The 22,191-nt window shown below is 33.4% G+C and overlaps 1 protein-coding gene across 1 annotated transcript in view; it reads left to right on the top strand.

Annotated features, from left to right (window-relative positions):
- Nucleotides 1–16,455: 16,455 nt before the first annotated feature.
- The window catches only part of LOC108974964, a 316,781-nt gene continuing 311,045 nt past the window's right edge, over nt 16,456–22,191 (top strand). The window contains exon 1 of the mRNA XM_018943101.1: nt 16,456–16,718. The gene's annotated coding sequence lies outside the window, so the exon portion shown is untranslated. The remainder of the gene's footprint in view (nt 16,719–22,191) is intronic.

The following is a 22,191-nucleotide window of genomic DNA, read 5'->3' on the forward strand; positions in this document are numbered from 1 at the left end:
ATAAAACTTGTGCTTGAATTGAAGCCGAGCGCTGCGAATGCTCGGTGAATTAGCTCAAATCGAGATTGTTACCAATTTCGATTTTCACGTTTGTAAACAAAATTCTTGGTATTGGGGTGGTGATAATTCACAAATCATTACATTCGCAAAAATTCACTGTTTGGCGTGCTCTATTTATACGGTTATTAAGCAACAGCCGATGCAGAACATTATAGGGCTATAATTAGTGACTTTTTCGTGCCGGAATGGGGAGGTATTGTTGTATACCACTTTGATTTGAAGAGGGCACTCCAAATAATTTATTAAATTTGTGGTGAGCGCATTATCTCGCTTCGAGGGTCTCTTACGTGGCTTCGAAAGATCGTGCGATTTAACACCGCTGAACTATTTTTTATAAGATTTCATGCTACAAAAGTTGCTTATTTTTTTTCGTAGATAAGCCCCAGCCGAATGACGTCTTACAAGAGAATATTTGGCGCGTTATTGCTGACATAAGGTTCTAACTACTAGAATTTGCTTAAGCCATCTGCGACTCGAAATCATTTTTAAAACGTATTAACAAACCGTTATCTTTAACATGAAGCTTGACAAACGTTAAACTATATCTTTTCTGAAATTTTTGGAAAAAAATATTTAAAACTCGCTCATTGCGACGCCATTTCCTGTAACCCCTCCGAAGAAAATGCGCCCGCGTTGGCAAGATAACCTTGCAGGATCATCTAAAGTGCAAAAATACGTGTTTTAGTTAAAACCTTAACTAATAACTTGGACGAAAGAAAATAACTGAAAATTGGATTTTGGAAGACATTAAAAAAAAAAAAATAAAAAATTATAATAATTAAAATTTCAGTGGAAAATTAGAGAAATTTTTGCTTTAAATAGTTATAATCGAAAAACAAACCTTCGTCCAAGTCTTTAAGAATTGTATCTGAAAGACCTGCGTATAATTTAATGAAGATCGGTTGAGTAGTTCGAGTAGGTCGACAAATTTTGCCAATAGACTTCGAAAATACAGTTTCGACAAAAACGCCTTTAAAGACGGCGCACTTAATCTATCTAGTCTCATGCACACAAGTTCTCAAGGCTGTATCTCCGAAATTGTTACTCGGATCAACTTTAGATATATAATAATATATTAGCGGTGTTCCAGAATTTAATAAGACAATAAAAAAATTCGATTTTTGAAACGAGCAAACTCGTGTAACTATGAGTCCATTTGAATTGTATCAACATTTTTTTTTTTGTTTTGAGGTGATTTCAGATATTTCCGAATCCATAGAAATGCTGCTGACCAATTGAGGTTTTCAATTTTGTTGGCTTCTTTAGTCTTTGGTTAATAATTACGAAATTAGAATTAGGTTTTATATGCCAACTACACAGTCAAGGACTTCAATTTTATTTATCATTTAAACTATAGTTTTAATTATGTTTATTTAATTTTTAAACACATCGGACAGCTTTGAATTTCATATACCTTCCACATAACATCCATATGTAGTTCGCACCTAATGTGACATGTTTTATTGACTTTTTTACTGTATGGTTTTTATGCTGTACAGTTTTTCAAAAGCGTTGATATAATTGCTTCGAAAAGTTATCAGTCACGTTTTATCGCGATTTTTTCCTCCCTTTTTATTTGTTTGACAACAAACCGCCCACTTTGCTTCATTTGTTAGAGCATTAATAACCGATTATATCATGTATTAATAACGTTGGAAATTGCCGTATTTAATGCAAAAAACTTTCACTTTGTTTGTGTATTGGATAATCAGTTATGCAATGGCTAGCCACAGCCACGTGCGGTTGAAAATTAAAAACCAAACAATTGCGTTGACAACGTAATTGCATGAAGCCAAATTTATGTCACCGTTATTCCAAAGTATAGATATGACAACGCGCAAACTATTTGTAAAGTTCGCTGCGGATAAAATATAAATAATTTCGTTAATAAGATTTATTTTTTCAAATGTAAGTGTGAAACGAAATTAAAATTGATCGTTAGGGTAAAACTATTGCGAAACTCCGGGATTTAGTTAATTATTTATGAGTATGTACCATTTAATTTAAATACTATTATTTATTACTACTATTTGCTAACCGTCTGCAATCATTAAGTAATGAGTTCATAATTTTTACGCAATTAAAAATTAATTAGAAAATAATTTAAATGCATGCCTAATTAATGAGCTGCTTTGTTTAGATATTCGCTTGTATTCACATATTTGCTTAGTTTTATTGATTTTTTTTATAGTTGATGTTGTTGTGTATCATAATGTTGTTACAACTCTGTTTACCTAGTAGCTGTTTGCACTAGCTTTATGAATCTCGATGGATTCGGTTATTCAGCGTTGCTATCAGCTTTTCTTGCGTGTTTCCAATTATTTCCAGTAGATTTTGTTGCTTGGAACTTATTTTTGAGTAGCAAGAATCATAATGTTACTGTCTTTTTATGTATCTACATGTCTTTTTCTACTCGTTTCAAAACACAAAGTTTATCCTGTTACCGCCAAGAATATATTTTTAGTACTAGAGACATTTTAACTAGCAGAGTGACGTATCCCCAGGTTATCTGTCGATGATCTGGATTCAAAAATATTTAAGGAATTCTTTCGAATGACTTTATCATTTATTGGTGTTATAGCTCTCATTTCTATAGAATATTCTACATTAAATAGGTATTATCGTGAGATGTATTGTTTGGCTTAAGCATTTCAAGAGGTTTTTGAATTTGCCACTCTATCCATAATAAGTAACGATATTTTAGATTTTTTTGTTCTTTCCAGTATATTAGATTAATTAAGGTATATAGGCTGACTTTTCGTGAGACTAATAATCCCATAAGTACCGCCAGAGTTACCTGTCCATGGTGGTGTCTAGAATTCCTACATTCCTATACATACAAATCGCATAGAATTAGCTACAAATTTATTGATCCAGCTAATAGATCCTGCAACCAATTCGTAGAAAGTAGGACAATGAAGATGCTTTAACCTTAGTCTGGAAGTCGAAAGTTATAATAGTAGGTTGGACAGTGGAGTCGAGAAAGTGTCTGGTTACATATTTCCTCCTTATCTTCCTTACTGAAACTGTGACAAGTAATTCATGTATTTTAAAATTTTTACTGTCAGCACTTGTATAGAGAAGTTCACCACTCTTGGCCTTGCTCTTTGCCCAATCTAAATAGGAAAGACCCTGTAAATTTGGTCTTTGTTAATTTTCTTGAGTTATGAAAATGTAATTAGCAGCAGCTAGTTAGAAGCGGTAATAAATATCGAACTTCCCTAATTTTTTTTAAAGAAAAAACAGAGAAACTTCAAATTTAATGGGGAAGTTTATTATCATTCGAAATAACATTTTATGGTATTTATTTTTTGAAGACTTCTCTTTCAAATGTTGACCGCAGCTACTTCTCAGATGGCCTATCCATTGAGTCCAATTTTTGATGACTCGCCGAGCATGTATATCACACTATCTTGGTGGCCAATCGAATGGCCCGAAACGCAAAATAATCTGCTCACCGAAGTGTTCTTTTAATAAATCCATTGATTTAGCGATGTGTACGAAGTGGCCTCGTCTTGTTGAAATTAAATGTCGCCGTAATCACGAGCTTCAATTTCGGACATCAAATAGTTGGTAACCATGCAGCGGTAACGATCGCCATTGACGGTTACGTTCTCTCTGGCATCATTTTTGAAGAAATATGATCCCACAAAATACAACAAACCATTATTTTTATTTAATGAAATGGCAGCTCTTGAATCACTCCATTTTCATTGGTCTTCGTCCCAAAGGCGACAATTTAGCTTGTTTACATACTTATTGGTCCAGAAATCGCTGAAAAATATTTGGCTCGAAATTATTGGATCTTTTTAGAACTTTTTAAGGGCCCTTAGAGCGAAGTAATGCCGCCAGGACGTTCCATACGTTGGTCTGTGTTAATGCAATCGGTACCGAATCTCTCCGTGGTCTTCGTGTACAGTCTCAGCTGTTATATATTCTTCACTGCGTTCTGGACGTGGTATATTCGGTCGAATATTATCCACTACTAAATGTTGGGTCTCAAGATGGGTGATGGTGTTGCGAATAATACGCTCAGTAGATCGATTATGTTGACCATAAGTTGAGCCAGCCCCGAATCGTGGGAAACATATTCTTTAAAGAACGTGGGTTTTCGTAATAAAGTTGAACGATTTATAAACAGCACTGAACAAAATTAACGTGACAGCTTGCCACGACTCAAGCTGATTTGTCAAAAAAGGCCACTAAAAAGTAACGACCAATTTAGTTGTCTAGAATAACGGTACATTATTCGCAGACGTTTTTACGACGTTTTATCGGATGAATAACTTTATGGAGGGATCATTTCGATAGATAAGTTTGTAAGGAAACTTTAAGCTATAGCGGTACGATATTGGCCATCCTCTTAATAAGAAAAAACTCGTGTGCAAATATGAAATAGTGGTTTAATTAAATCTTAAAATATTTCCTAACTAGTCACCAACTAGTTATTAACAAACTAGAGCAAAATTAGTCCTTTCAAACTTTCATTACTCGCATTGTGTGTTTCCAATATAGAGCTGCCAATTCGTTAATTTCATAGTAGCAATCAGATTTCACTTAAATAAAATATAAAATGGCAAAGGGCAAATGTACGTCGATATGTGTGTTATTACATATTTATGGCCTTCTAGGTGTTTGTAATTTGTAATTGCGTAAATATTTTATGTTAACGAAATATAATTTGCACATACACCCCCACATGTCGACGTAACTAACTGCAGATATTCAATGAAAATTTTAGCATAATAAATTAATATTGACATAAACCATAAATAAACAGCAACAAGAACAAATACATGATGTGTGTCAGTTTGGTTTCGGCATAGGTTGCAGATGTGTGGCCAACATTTGGATAATGCGTGCACACAGCGCTTGGCAAGCGGTTGCGCTTAGATGATGTAAGCTCGTTTAAGAGTAGCTTATTGGCACTGCCGCTTTCAGTATTACATAGTTTGAATGGTTGGAATGTTAATATGCGTATGTGGGTTAAAATTATACAGTATGCTTATTTGATATGATTTTATAAATGTACATATGTATAGTGTATATTCACAATTACGTACAGTTATTTGATTGAATTTCACAATACCTATGGCAATTTCAAATAAAATGTTGACTCAAATATTTATTTAAATAAACATTGTGTAGCAGAAGGTTGCCTTTACCGTTACACATACTATTTAGAAATTATCAAGTTTTTTATTTACATATAATTTGCCGATTATGATTAAAATACATACATGTACATCTGTAGGTTTATTTTTGAAATTATTTAAAATACACTAATTCGAATTTGCTTTCAAAAGCTCGTAGTTTTGGTGAATCATATCTTATATGTAATATATTATATATAAAATAAATTGCTCACGCTTAGTCAAATCATCACTACTTATTAATTATTGCAATGGGGATTCACTTTAGTGAATTATATGAAATACTATTATCAGCCAAAAATAGTAGGACTTTGTTGATTATTTTAAAATTTTTAATTTATTCTTTAACATAAGTCGTCGCCGCCAAGTAACACCCCTCGGCTCTAACAAACTTGTGCCAACGTTTTTTCCAATCCTCGTTGGCAAACAGTTGTTACAGTAAATTTCCGGAATAGGCTTTAATGCGCTTAGCGATTCATGTTTAACGTCCTCAATTGACTAAAAGCGGTTTCCTCGGATCGATCGATTGATATTTCTGAATAGCCAGAAGTCACACGAACCTAAGTCATCATTAAATTTGAGGAAAGATTCACAAATAATAAATGTAGTATACGACGCTGCTGCGGCATATAATTCCGTATTTTTTACGAAATTTCTTTGTTGACAGTTTGGCCAGTCGGCAGGAATTCGGAGTACACCACTCCTCGATAATTTTAGAAAACTCTCAACATTGATTTTTAACCTGCTAGTGTTTTTTTGGGCTTCGGCTCACTTTTATATCACGATTCGGCCGATTTATCGTGTTTATCCGGGCTGTAAGCATAGATCCAAGACCCATCGCCTGCAATGATATGTTTCATGGTATCCTGGTTGACGGGAAGCATTATTTTACAGACGTCAACGTTACGCAGTTTTTTGAAAAAATTTAGTGATTTTGGAACCAATTTTGCTCTCACTTTTCTTAGGCTCAAATGATCTTTGAAAAAGGCCCTCGACCTCTCGACCCTCTTTGAATAATTTGTACCAACCAAAAACACTTGCTCCCGACAAACATTCGACAAATTATATTTGTTTTTAGCTTATATCAGTATTTGATTTTCCCAAAATTTAAAATTTTTTGTTCTAGCAGGAGCGCCTGTGGGAGTATTTCAAGATAATAACTTCTTGTTACAAAGAATTAGTAATAGACTTTTAAGGGATAATTCAAATGAGTTTAAATATCGCTTTTCAATTCTTTCATATTTTTAGTAAGCTCTTTAGCATATTAACGTGAGAATAATACCACATAGCAAGGTATCTAGAATGCAATTTTATCCTCAATAGGAGGCACTGTTACTATTTCTTACAATAGGATATTTAAAATTTTGTTTGTTGTGAAAATTAAGACCTTTACTTAGCGAGAAGAACTTTTTCGAATGCACTTAACTGACTAATAGAGGCTTCGGAGCGAATATTGTACTGTGAGTGAACTGAATTGGAAAGGAAGTACATGACAATGATATAACAAAGACTAAGCGGCAATTCGTAGAAAAACTTGGTATATTTGAAGTGGTCGTTGTATTGATTGCATGCATGTCAAATTATTAATATGATGTTACAGTTGCTACTAAGTTCAGTTGCAAGTTCCTTCCACAGTCATAAGTCGTTCTGTGTTTTGTTTCCTTACAAAATCCTTCACCGAAAACATGATTCTTGCTTTGTCCTTAAATAAAACTTTGAATTAATCAAGTTACGTTAAGTTAGGTGCTGTAATCAGATTGGTATTTGTAAATTCATTACCCACCTGGTCAGCTAGAAACGACGCTTCGTTCTGCTCAAAAGATTGTTGCTTATCGCCTAGATGCCTTCAGCCTGAAACAAATTGGTTGGGGTAGCTAATAACAACATCAGCCAATTTGTTTATTTTTTTGCGAAAGTATGACTACCGAGTTGCCTTAATCTTGATTAGAAAGAGTTGTGCATGGCAAGAAAATTATCTCGATGTTTCTACCTCATTTTCCATCATACAGTTTTGACAGCGGTCTCCAATGTCTTTAGTCTCATTCCGAATGCAAATATAGGATAGTGTCCATTGCCCTATTGTTGCAGTGAGATGAACTTTGCTAAGAGCAAATAATTCATAAGAACTCTTAGGTTCCTCTTTGGATCGAAAAGAACTAGGTAGAATGCAAGAGGGCAGCGACGCACCCACACAGTCTGATGAGATTGGGATCAAGATGATCAGGATAGCACAAAGTAACTCGATGATATTGGTAGTAATTTCCAACACTGTTTGAATAACTTTGGGCAAAATATCGTGAGTTCAAGTATTGGCGTTCTGCTGCCGAATTTAATGGGTATTTCTCTGAATGAAGCTGCACTTCAAGAAGTACTTCTACCGCTTCCATAACTTCAGCCACTTGTTGAAAAATGCTACAGTGGTATGGTGTCCTGAAGCTAAGGTTGATGGAGAGATTTTGACGGAAAAGGGGAGTTTTAGGTCTTCCGCTCACATATTCCTTGTTAGTATGTAAGCAGACCAAAAACAAATATATTATAAGTTTTCCATTTTCAAATTACATTTAAATATGTGAATTCGGTTTTTAGAACACGGCATTCTCTACGATATCACATAAAAATGATTCGGTTTCTAGAAGAGCCAAATTCGATTTTCAAAGTAAGTCACTAAGCTTTTAAGTAAAAGAGGAATTCAAAACATAGATGTATCTGCACTGATTGCTCTAAATTTTAGGCGCTGTAAGAACTATTATAACTTATCAATTGTTTTGAAAATCATTTTGAGATCCTGAATACCTCTAATATATCAAAATATTATTTTGTATTGTAAAGGTATTTGCTAATAAAATTTACTAAGTTCTATTTTCGAAACGAGGAAACGAGTTCCATTATAAACAAATCTTTTTAGTTTTCCTTTGAGTGCTGAGATGCAAATTTTTCTGTTATATAATCTTTATATTATCTGTAAATAATTCGAATACATATTTCCACAAAATGTGTACAAATTTACTCTCCGTTTTTATAAGTTTTCTAATATTCACCTGTCTCAACTCTTACATCAAAATGTCGGTTTAGCTATCAACAATGTGTGTTGACATTTGATTATCATTTACCGTTAATCTGGTAAAATTTCGTTGCGTGAGCTTTTATCATTCATTGTTATTAGTTTTTTCTTTGAACTCTACATGGTTCCCTTGCTGCGCACAATTCTTTATAGCTCTTGATCTTGTTTGTGCCCACGCCTCCAAATATCTCGCCACCAAACTCAGTTAAGTAATAATAAAAGACCACTTGAGGGCGAACGTCGTTGGCTTTTATCATAATGCGATTGTTTGCCAACTCTTTGAGTTTGCCTCAGATCCGTTGTTGGTGTTGTTGTTGTGCTGTGACATTGACAGCGCACACCTTTTCGCCAGGGAACGACTTTGCAAATTTGATGGCCACAACGCCATCAAATACGCCGACACGCCCTTCAAAGTCATTAGTGAGTTGTTAAATAAAATTCACTGTCATAACGGAGCAATTCGTTTGAATTACTTTTGTAAATAACGCTAATAATCGAAATAGCGAAGCCTTTAGGCGCCGGCAGGGGTTGAAAGGGGTGGATCAGAAGCCGCAAAGTCCACTGGCATTAATTATGGCGCGTGCGAGGGCGTGTGAATTTCGTTTCGATTATTATTTTTCACTTTTTCGATTTATACGCTAAGCTAGTGAGCTCCTCCTAACGTATAACATGCTGACAAATAAAAAAAAAAAAACAAGACCCATGATGAGAAATATTATGTGAAAATAAAATATTTCTTGGCATAATGTCAGGCGCACACGCTAACCCTTGAGTTCAACAATTTATTCAGTGAGCTCTTGTTCAGTTCTACCTTGCATGTGCTTGTGTTTTTGCCGGCATGTTGCTTCACAAAAAGTGTTCTTAAAACTGTATGAAACGATGGTTGCGTCAAATGTTGGCTCTGAAATGGGTAGCGCTGTTTAGTAATGGCGATAAGTTTGTTTACTAGTGCCAAAGAATATAATATAAAAAAATATTGATACGACTAAGACGAGAACTTTCTATATGCGATGCACCCTAGTAAGATCTTGTGCAAATAATTATGTGGTTTTCTACTGTATTTAAAACTGAAATTCCATTATTTTTGCAGGTGGTTCTACGTGACCGGCACGGACTCAGCTTTTTGTCTGATCTTGAACTATGACAAAAATAAGTTGAAGTCCTGCCGGAAATAAAAAATATATATATGTATTTTTCGAAGACCCTCTTACATTTTGGATTAATGTTTCTCTATTTCATACTTCGGCGGCAAATATATTGAATTCGGCTATTTTTTACTCATGATTCGAGCTAATGAAAAACTGTTTTTTCAACCCAATACCCAGAAAAATTTTGTTTTAACCATGTGTAATTGATTCAAGTATACGAGTACTCTAGTAGAGAACTTATCATTTTTCTAATAATTGAAAATTTTAGCAAATAGTGGACTAAATAACATTGCAGTGATGAAAAAACAAAACCTAGTAAAGTAGAATGCAATATTCATGGTGACAAAAGAGTACAAGGAATTTGCAAATAAAACTTAAAATACTTCTTAGGATGGCATTCAGCTCCTTCGGTGAATTTTGTTTCATCTACTGGATCGACTAAAAACGGGTTCCATTCCGATGATTGTCGACTTGTTTGCATTCTGCAACTTGCAACTCATAAACCCTTGTTTTATCGGCAGTTATAATGCCCTCCATGAATATGGGATCGGAGTTCGCACGATCAAGCATATCCAAAGAAACCTGTTTATGGTACTCTTTTTGCACAAAAAACAAACAAAAAAAAAAAAAAAAAATTCATGAAGGTTGCTTGTCAGATAGAAATAGTTTTCTTTACACTGGCTTGAGTTCGATCAATCGCTTTGTAAGGCAGTTATTTCCTACAGTGGTGTATTATTGACGGTTCCAGTTTAGAGTTTAGAATTTAAGATCTCAGCTCTTCTTGCTGATCATTTATATACAAACTATATAGGGTTTCCCACGTTTCCTTCAGGGATTGATAAGCTTCGTGGAAAATTCAATATATTCTCTTTAGGGTATACAAATTTAATAGTCTATGATATCCTCTGAGTCTCTGAATAGGGCATAGATACTTCATTATCATGGGGGAACAATCGGCCTAATGATGGGTTAATTCAGATGCTGAGGTGCCTAAAATGTTAAGTAGCTTTCTTTTTACCAGTTTTTTGAATAAAAAATTATAGGTTTTATCTCACAGAACCCAACTTTTATTTGCATTTCTTTTTTACTTTATAAAACAAAGCAATTGATATTTTTCTATCTAATTTTAATTTCCCATTTTTCATTAGATTTCGGCTATTCTAAACTAAAGATACATTTTTTCTTTAAAGTTGTAACTTTCTGATAAATTTCATACGACATAGAGATATTAAAGATCGTTCTACTTTTATAGTTTTCTATATAGTACTACTTCGATTTAAATTTAGACTAAATTGACGGTAGGGACAAATATGGGGTAGTCGAAAAAGTATTTTTGTATTTCTAATCAAAGTTTAACTTATTTTTAGACTAATAAATAAATAAGCAAATATGTACCAATTTGGTCGACCACTTTTTGCCATTTTTCCTCTAGAGACATTATTCCATCAGTGTAAATCGAAATTTCGAATTTTCCAGAACGGTAACGAGCAAATAATTGTTGTGCTGCAGCCTCGTCTCCATAAACTTCACAATTTTCAGCGATGGCTTGCGTAGTATTTATAGAAAGTTTTATAGAAAAATTTCGTAATATTGTGAATTTCTTTATTATTTTCACACAGCTGTAACTTTTTTCATTTTCCTTGAATTTAATTTTTTTTTGGTTTAATGAAGCTTAAAATCTCACCTTTCCAACACAATATGGTATGACACAATGTGATTGGTAGCGACTACAACGACATCTATTGAGAAACATTTTTCAAATTTGAGGTGAAGGGGTAAAGTTTGAATCCATTGAAGAAAAACATTGAAGTTAACAATCCAGCTCATGTTTTGATATATCAAACTACATATCGTCACCTAAAATCCAAAACAACGGGTCTCGAAACAAAATTGTGTTTTTTTTTCGGCACAGATAATATAAATGTTATATGTGAACGGGTATGTTTTTTTTTTACAGGAGAATTTTTTAAGTAGCCCAAATTATTTGCCAAACATGAATTAAAAATTTTATTAATTTTCTTATTTCCATTCTTCTAACCTTCCGCTTAATATCGCACTAAAAAAATGCAGCAATATAAAAGAAAATATTTTATCTAAGCACACATATCCATATTTCATACATACTTGATGGCAAAACATAATAGTTGAGGCAGTGGCAACCGCGTTTGTGGTCAAGACTATGGCGGCGTCATATGAAAAAGATCAGCGCTCAACTATGCCTGAACACTGGCGCGGGCAGATTGGCTGTTTCATGAACATACATACACACATATTTATATAAGCATTTGTATAGTAGTTGTTGGATGTAGCGACGTTTTCAACAAAGTGCATGACCCTGCTCGGTCGTGGCCGCTTTAGTAGCGGTTAAGAATGAGTGGCTGTGAGTGGGTGTTGCGCTAAGTGTACTTTTGCGTGCGTTCGCGTTGGCTGAGAGTGTTTTCTTTTCATGTTTTCCGTACATTTATATATTATATATGTACTATATATGTTCATTTTTTGCATATGTGTACCGGTTTTCGCGAACTCATATATATTTGTGTGTGTAAGCTTAAAGCCTGTGTGGCTCGCCTACTCGTTAACGGAAGCGGAAGTAATTTGTCATTCGCATTTTTGCTGTCCGCCATTTTTATAAGTGCAAAGAGTTCTTTTAATGAATAAATATGTTTGTATGCAGTCTTAAGCAGTTATACACAAAATTAGTTACCATTTGTAAGTCATTAGAGTGTTTTTTATAAAAATTTGAGTAGGATTAGAAGTTGGCGATGGGTGTAGCTCGAACGATGTAGCTCTCATGGTTGAGGAAAAATTTTTAAATACCATGTAGAAGCTAACTCAGGGATACTTTAGTATCGTAAACAACTTCTCCATAAATTTCACCATGGCCAAGCTAGTTTTATTCACTAGTAAATACAAAGTTTTGTATTCGCACCTGTCATCAATTGGAGAAACGCGAGGAGGCACCTCTTGTCAGTATTAAATACCTGGTGTTTCAAAAGAAGATCTAGGAATCCACGAGAATCATTGGTAAAATGTTGCGACTTATAGCTTACGGGGGGTATGGTGGAGGAGTACATTGACACTGCAGCGTCTTCCAAACTGAAATGGTTGCCGTAAAAGGAGCGGTGTAATGTCTATCTACTATTAGCCTTGAGTCCGCTGACTGTGCGCTCAATACTAGTAAATGAGTGTCTATATCCTTATTTGAAGCACAGTTAGTTTATAAATATTAGGTTGTCAAAAAAGTCTTGCGGTATTTCTTGCGGTATTTCTTGCGGTATTTTTATTGAATTTTCAATTGTTTATACATTTTTTTTTTATGACTCATGCCCGGCTCTTGACCAATGCTACGGCTGCTACTATGCCGGTCTCTTTCGACCAATTCACCGATTTTATCGCAATTTTCGACGATAGGCCTTCCGGAGCATGGCGCATCTTCGACCACATCTACACCAGAACGAAAACGTTRAAACCATCATTATGCGGTGGAAATGGAAACTGTATCGGGTCCATAAACTGAACAAATTTTATTGGCGGCTTGAGATGCACTTTGCCTTTATTGTAGTAGTACTGTAAAATATGATTCATTTTCTCTTTATTTTGCTCCATGTTTGCGACGCTATAACTCACGAACGACTTAAAAGAAACGACAATCGATCAAACACGTGTTAGCGCGTGAAATGATCTTTCCAAAAAGGTATAGCATGACCCGATGCGACGAATAAAACTAGAATTACGCGCTTTCAGCGCCAACTAGCGAAAATACCGCAAGACTTTTTTAATAACTCTGATTTGCTCGGCCACAAAAGTATTGCAGGAAATTCCTAGCATGTTAGGACACGTACTCTAGTCCTAATAACTGCGGAATGGAACGCTTGTCTTGGTACAGTACTGGACTGTTGATGTATGGTCGCAATGTCCGTTTGGCTCAGGCTAAATCGTGAGATGTCAAGTGCATTCTTCGTTCTCAGCAAGGACCATCTTTCAGTGGTAGTGGAAATTCTAACAGGCCCCTGTCCGATCGGAATGCATGCAGTAAGGTTAAATACCTTACGGGATACCGACTACATCAGCTGTTTGGAATAAGATGGGATAGAATCATCTTAACACTTCTAGATGACGGCGAAATCACCTCGGAAATAGAAAATAAATTTCTAAACAGATTTCTGATAGGATTAGGACATTTTTGTGGATAATTGCTATCCAATTACAGCAGTTTCATTCATTTGGTATCACAAAGGAGTGTACATAACAGTCTAAGTGTGATCAATCTGATACGCTGAGGGATCAGCCATTTATTATTACCTACGAGTTAGGTTTGTGAGTATGGTTTATATATGAAAATATTAACTGTTTATAGGAGACGAAAAATTTAGTTGTCGGTCTTCAATGACGTGATGTGATGAAAAATGGATCCATTACGATAACTCTACGAGCAAAAAACTTCATATGTAAAACTTGACCCATCAGCAGAACCAATGGCAAAGCCGAATATCTATAACGTCAAAGCGATTTCTTGTATTTGGTAGGATTCCCAAGTGCAGTATCAGAACAAGGTATTAACAATTTGTTTGATTAATCGATTAGTTTTCAAAAATTGGGATTAGTGCAATAGCCTCAAATGGACAGTAATTTGAGTAATACTATTGTACTTTTTCATATTTGGAAAAATAATAAAATAAAAGATCCAGTATTTATAGTGTAAAAATAAAACTCAAACATGAGTATTTTCTCCCGATTCGAATTATTTTTTATGATTCCTGAAAAATTTCCACTCTGTAATTTTACATGCCTTAAAAGTATATGAGCCATATTAAAAACTCGACATCTATAATTAGGCTATCACATTGTAAATAGTCATAACGGGAAAATGTAAAAATAGCTTACGTCATCAATAAATTTTAAAAATCTACTGGTATTTATATAAATAGGTTCGAGCACAGGCAAATATGTTATATATGTGGTGTCCATCCATCATTCACCTCCAAGCTCCATCACCCGTTTTTGGATGCCGATGTGCTCGCTCTACTGAAAATGCGCAATACGCAATCAAATTAAGCTGTGCCTCTTTTACTTTGCATATTTGGTGGTGGTGTTCATGCTCACTTCTCGTGGCAGTGAGCGCGCACTGAGATGGCCATAATAAATTAAATAAGATTTCAGCGTCGTTAAGTGGCCAAATTGACTGAAAGAAATGTCGCTTTCACTTTGATTCTGGTTTGATTTACGTTCGCATGCAGTTTGCTTATAAAAGAATCGAGTATGGGAGAAATTGAAATTATTCCCATTTGCGCGGCATTAAGACCTTCAAAATGATTGAGATTTCTTCATTTTTATATCACGTAGTTATGTCTATAATTTAGAAAGAATCGCTTAGTGGTCCATAGTTATTTATGACGCTACTTCTGTAATACTTTAGATTCTTCTAAAATTTAAATCTTACTTAATATTTTATAAAATAAATGGTTATTAATGTATGATTAAACACAATTCTCATAACAATAGTCACTTCTAAAAGTTTATTGAGAAACAACAAGGATTCTGTTGAAATAAAACATAACTTTCAATATGCACTTCTTAATATTGGGTAGTCGAAAACGTCTTTTCGTATTTTGTCAATATGTGACGTTGCAGTCGTATATTTCCTGTGCTACCATTCACTTTTTGTCATACCATATAATGTTGGAAAGATGAGAAATATATATTTAATTTTATTTGTATTGTTTTAATTAAATAAGTCAGTATTGAATTTTTTGTTTTCAATCCTATCTTTTATCTGAAGGCTACTTTAAACTTTCAAATATATCAGAATGGCTATGTGTCATTGTCAAAACTTTTTAATATCAGAAATATGTGTAACATATGTATGTATATATTTATCAACGTAATGTAACCCTTTTATGAAAAAATACTTTCAATATTTTTCAAAAATGATTACATGCGATTCTAACCCACAACTAACTGAATGTTAGTGATAAACCTAATGAAAGAGGTTTTTTAGAGACTTAAACATTTTTTAATATAAATTTTTTTTATTTTGAAACACTTACATTTCAGGAATACTAGTTGAATAGTGGGGGTGGGAATCAATAAGAAATAAATAATTCGGTTTTATGCCATAAATTTATTTCTTACTAAAATATCTACATCTTGATTACTAGTTATGTACATACATAGGTACTTAATATAGAGTTTTGTACAAAATATATATCAATCAGTTTCAATATAGTCAAGCTACAAATATATTTAATTTTGTAATACATACCATAATTAAATTTTGTTATATTTTCTTGTGTAATGCGCATTCATAAATATAATCCAATGAAAAAATTGACTTTTAATTGATATTTGTAATTTTAAGGCATCTTAGTATATTCTCATTTTTACCTTCTTAATTTGCATGCAGTAATCCCTTATAATATGTTTTATGTAAGCTTTATGCAACATCTACATTAATTAATAATATTTTCTAACAAATAAATATGTATGTACAAATAATGACTATAAACGCTTTTCGCACATCACAATTATATGAAGATATTAAATTTCAATTATGTTGGCAATTACAAAATATATACATACATACAAACTTAAATTATTATATTAAATTTCAATTATGTTGGCAACTACAAAATATATACATGCAAACTTAACAACGCAGTAGTAAAATATGTTGGCTTGCTCTTTAAGCTCTCTTTGCTTAAATAACAAAGTCAAGTATATTTTTATTATTTTCATATTCCTTTAGCATAAGCTTGAAAAAAAAAAACAAAGTTACAACTGTTTAAAATCTCATGTATGAGAGCGGGAGAATGATGCTCACCGCAAACGTAAGCAATGCAAGCAAATGCACTGAGTGCGCGCCGTTACTTGTGCAGTGCAGGTATCAACAGATTTCATTACGAAAGAAGTGCGCAGCAGAGTTGAACATAAAAATTCATTAATAAGTCAAATTCATTAATAAATTAATGTAATAACCAATTTTGATGTGATAAAATCGTGAAAATTTGTGAAAATAAGTGTTGTGAATAAAAGGAAATATTTAGCTTTAAGCAAATGTTTGTAAAAATGTGAAAAGAAGCACGTTTAAAGTTTCGTATAAAATAGTGAAGGCAAAGTGTAAAAGGTGCGAAAGTGATTGGAAAAGTGTTAAATTTTGTTTTGAAAATGCTATGGGTATTTTTTTGTGTGCGTGTGAAGAAATGTGTTGTGTTGTATAAATAATAATAGTGCAAGGAATTCATGCCAAAAGTATTGCCGGGAATATGCTGTTGACTATAAGGAACAACATATGTAGAGGTGAGTCATTTACATGTTTAGTTCTTGTTAGATATTCGTAAATTAGAAATTCAAGGGAATCCAAGAACATTGAACAAATATCAGTAGCAGGAAATAATAACTTTGCAATATGTATTGACGTTTCATCGATATTGTGCTAAAAAATGGCAGGACAATGTGTGGATAATTAAGAAAACATCAGTACTGCGTATATATTCAACATATAGAATGGTATAGAAATGTATTACTTTTTTAATAAAGTACTTACATTTAAAAGTATGAATAGTATTATTTTCACATTTTAATGACATTTCTCTTCTTGGCGTATGTACCGCTGTTGTTTTTACTCAATACCGCTTGTTAAAATACATAGCAGTTGATCAAAGAAATAAAGATGACAATTGACCGCTCCCATAGGTTGTGATGTTCCTTATAAAGTAAAAAAAGTAAAGAGCAAGTAAAAAAGATTGAAAAGCCTGTTATAATTTAGCGCCTCTTTAAGTTATGCAAAGAAGGTAAATAATGTTTGTGAGCGATATAGGACTGAAACTAAAGATATGTGTGTATAACATTGTACTTTCATAAATAATTTGTTAAAACATATAACACTTCAAAAATAAGAATTTTTACTTACGTATATAGTTTTTATTAACAAAAACTAATTAATTGAATGTGAAAATATATTTTGCTCTACCCTAATAGAGAATCTCGATTTCCAAAATATATTATAAATAAAATGTGAATCGAGTTTCTATAATTTTAGTACCCCATGGCCTAACATATTAACAAATTTATACCAGAACACGTTATTCCGAAAACAAAAAACTCTTCCGGTATGTTTGAGTTAGAATATAAGCGAGCCAGCGATGTCTACACTAATAAAGCAGGTGTTAGTAAAAAATAAAGACGATTTTGTCAATTTTCTGAACTTAGCTATACTAATAGTTAGCAATACTATTTGCGATATCTTTTGTTCAGCAATATTTGGGAATATTTTCATATATGTAAATATTTTGAAATTTTTACAAAACCATAACTGCGTCTCATCTCTGAAACACTACGACATTACATAATTTCAGTTTATTCAATATTTATTTAATTTCCGTATTTTGCCTTATAAATTAGCTAGTCTATATTTGAGTGCATTTTAGTGAAGTCCAAATTTGGTTTCATTAGGGCTACTCGAAAAATCTCTTGAATTTTCTATGTAAACCCGAAAATTTTAGCTAATAATAATTTATAAATTTCTATTCAAAATATTTTTTAAAAAAAATTAAATAAACACTTCTAACTGAAACCGAATGTATTCAAAGACAATTAAAAATTAAATTAATTATTACGTTTTTTGTTTTCTATTCCTGAAAATTTTAGTAAGTAATAATTTTCAAATTTTTCATTCCAAAAATCGTTATAAAAATATATATTTTAATTCCAAATGCCGAATTAAAACAAAAAACATTAAACCCGAAATTATAGTTAGAATTTCTAAAAATTTAATTTTAAATTATTTCTCGCACATTTTCGTGTTCTACCCTTTTAGTTACATTTCAAAAAGAAAGCTTATTCTTAATAAAATATCAATTCATTTTTGAACTTTTTCCTATAATTGTATTAATTTTCATAATAGTTTTTCAGTTAGAAATAAATCCAACCTGAATCTGAAAAATATTTTTGTTTACTCTAACTTTTAAATTAAAATATTAGAACCTATATTATTATTGTTTTTTTTTTTTAATACATATTATAAAAATATTATATCGTAAACTGTTATTATTTTCTTTTAATTCCGAATATCTTATTCTAATTTTGGATATAAACATTTAAAATGTACTTTTTTTTTATTTAAATTTCAATCACAAAACTAATATTTCTCGTTTTGCTTATAATAATATACATATTTCCGTGTTCTGAAATATTAGCAATGTTCATGCAAATATGTATATTATTATTAAAACAATAATCTAGCATTGTCTGCATATGCCATATACATTTACTTATCACACATATGTACATATAGAAAACAGTGCTTGTCTGTACATGCCTTACCCGGAAGTAAACACATTCTGCACCTAGTTTGCCCACTTCCTATCTCTTCACAGCCCTTCTTCAAGCATTGAAAAGGTCAAAAAGGCTGCATGCAAATGCAAGTAGTTAACAGTGTTGCTAGTTTCCTAGAGAACACTACAATTGTGTGTGCGATTTATTTAACACTCTTGAACCGCAACACAGTACATCCAGTTAGACATCCAGTCAGTCAGCTTCAAGTGTATGCAGCAGACGTCAAGAAATTTGAAGTGTTGGGAAGTTGAGGAAATGGAAATGCAAGGAACATGATTGCACACATACAAATAAATTGATGTAGTCTTTGTAAAACAATATTAGCTCCTTTACGGATGTGTCGACATAAATGTATATGCTATGGCTTATATACCGAACCTACACTGTTTAAAAATTTGAAGTTTTAGTCGAAATTTTTTTTTAAATTTTTAATAAACCGCTTGGACCGGAAAAAAAACTGTTTAACTGCTTATAATGTGTAATTTTATATATACAATTTTTATATTACACCAATCGCTTCAGTATTCTTTGTGCTATTGCTCGCATACCGCAATTTCTTTTCGCAAATTTCTTCGTCCATTACGTACAAATTCTCTTCGAAAAGCAGACTGCCAAGTCAAGTGTCGCTTTCCTTCCCATCATCAGCGGAGTCATCAAGAAGCTTTCGAAGGCGCCGCTTCCGAAGTGTGCTTGTCGTGAATGGAGCCATGGCTTCAGCTTTGGCGCCCAAACGAATTGTTTACATTCATTTCCATTACCATTTCCTTGGCCATTTTCTATTGCTATTACCATAGTCGGGAATTTCCATAACGAATGCGCGTTAACGAATAAAAATTTCTTGGCATTTGACGGGCATTTGTTTTTGCATGCGCTTATACGAAGCGGTAGTTGGCATTTAGCATAGCACTCTTCTGTATTACATTTCGCGAAGTTTTCTTTTTTCGTTTATACTTAAATACGCTTTTACTTCTTTCAACTATTTTGAATTTCCTTTTTTTTAACTAGGGATTCGCTTTTTGCAAGTCATTAACCATAAAATCATTTAAATGTAGATTTGCTTAAGCGCATTATTGTTTTGATTTCTGTGTCATGTGAACGGAGAATACAAAATAAATGTGGGCTGGAAAGAAGACATATATATACAAGGGTGTACTATGCACTCGCTGGGTTAGCTTTTAACAGCATTTTTTCAAAAATTGTTTTCACTTTAAGAATTGTTTCTCCAAGACCTGTGTAAAAACTCATGAATATCGGTTGAATGGTTCTCGAAAAATCTTGTCAAACTGACTTTAAGAACACGTTTTCGAAAAAATGCATTTAAAGACGTTACATTTAGCTTAGCAGGCCTCGAACGCACAAGTTCTGAAGGCTGTACCTCCGAAACTGTTGCTCGGATTGACTTGAAAAAGAAAAATATTCTAGAGGTGATTTAATAAAACAATAAAAAAATCTACTTTTTGAAACCCGTAAGCCCATATAACTCCTTGAGAATAATATTTTTCACCATTGCTTGACCGCAAATATGATATTGGAGATTCGCAGTCGAAGCCTTTAACGTCCAGAAAGAAATATCGATGACTCTGTAAATCATATACATATATGAATGATCAGAGCGACGAACTAAGTCGATTTAGTCCGTCCGTCCATACGTTCACCTGTGTATATGAGAGTAATTTTTCAGATATCGATCTTAAATTTTGTTTTTGCTTGGAAAACTCTATTATTTTATAAGGTATATTTTTGAAATTTGGCATAGATAATTTTCCATTTTTCTTTGTAGTCGGAATTCACTTTTGTAATTGTTTTATTCCAAAGAGTTCAGAAGAACACTTTTGCTTGAGTTTTTGAGGAAATATATTCTACAACTGATTTCTTATTAAAATTTTATTCTTCTTCGCTAAATGTTCAATCTTCCATAAAAAATAACTATTCTTAAATAATTTATAGTATTACGGGCAAATAATTGTTTTTTCTCAGGTCACCCTCGTATCCTGGTATATGAAGAAGGAAATGCTGGAAAAATTAAACGAAACTGTAAAAGCTTATTTTCCACTCAGCTATGTTGCTACTATTATAGCAGATTTTAATTGCAAATTTTCTAAAAAAGAATCCAATTTGTAGCTTTGCTACTTTAATTACACTTAGACGAATTAATAGCAACAGCAAATCGCGGCGTATAGCAAGTCAAGCGCTAGTGGCTAAAGGCGAATAACAAACCAAAAGCGAACAAAAATATTCACAATAAACGAAAAGTAAGCCAAGAGGCCGACAAAAACTGCTATTCTCAGCTGTAAAAGCATCGAAAGCACGAAAAATACATCCAACAGTGTTTTACATACTTACATGCAGACAGGCATTTATATATGTACATATATATATATGCATATGTAGTACTATATACACGAGCGTTGTCCACATTCCGGTTTTCTTTGCTTACTTGACACAGTTTCTTCACAGCATCGCGTATCAAAGCAATAACAAGCTGGTTGCTTATGAGAATTGTATACGGTGCTGCTCAAAGCGCCTAAGAATATGCTACACTTGAGCGCCATATTCATGCGCAAGCGAACGCATCGTACCACTACAACCATACACTTCTTACCAGCTATTGTATATTACATACTCATGCCGGAGCTTTAGTGTATTTTTGCACTTGATGGCATGTGTGCCATGTTGGCGACCCAGGCCTAGCCTTGAGGTTGTTGACATCGCCATTAGTCAAGTGCAGACGCTGGCAGCTGGCAACTGGCAATCGCCAGCAGCGCCGTGGCAAACAAACAAGTAGACTGCGCGCGTGCTAGTCATCATGTGTAGCCTTTGACATCATAAGCCTTGCCTTCTGACCCAACTTTTGCCGCATGCGATAAACTTTCAGTTCCTTACTTGTTTCCCAGTATTTTCTTCTTATTCTGCTTGCTATACTCTCTGGCTATGTGTGTGTGAGTGTGCGTAGGTATGTATTTTACTTGTTGTTTCGACTTTTGTGCTGCTTTCTGAATAGTGACTCTACATGTAGCATACAGCGATGTGTGAGATTGTTTTCTGGTGTGTCGGGCTGCAAAAGGTCACGCTCTCACGTGGCTTCGTGGCTTTGGTGTGGTTGTAGTGTGCACCTGCGCTTGACTGCGACATTTCTTTACATTTACATTGCATTTCTTTCGGTTCTTCTTCACACCTTTGTTTTCTTGTAAATGCAATTCTAAGTCATGTAATTAAAAAAAAAAAAAAAAAAAAAAAAAAAAAAAAAAAAAACTTGTGACATTTCTTTGTTGAATTGCTTGTTTCGGAAGTATAAATAATCAGCTTTTTGAAAACGCAAAACAATCGCATTTTTATAGGTAGTGACACATGTTTTTTGATTCCAATCTGACATGCCAATTAAGTATTTACTTACACTTGGGCGCATAAAAGGTGTCGTTTGAATTTATCGGGTAGT

This window comes from Bactrocera latifrons, unplaced genomic scaffold (genome assembly GCF_001853355.1).
Source record: "Bactrocera latifrons isolate USDA-ARS-PBARC rearing strain unplaced genomic scaffold, ASM185335v1 scaffold_6, whole genome shotgun sequence".
Taxonomy (NCBI): domain Eukaryota; kingdom Metazoa; phylum Arthropoda; class Insecta; order Diptera; family Tephritidae; genus Bactrocera; species Bactrocera latifrons.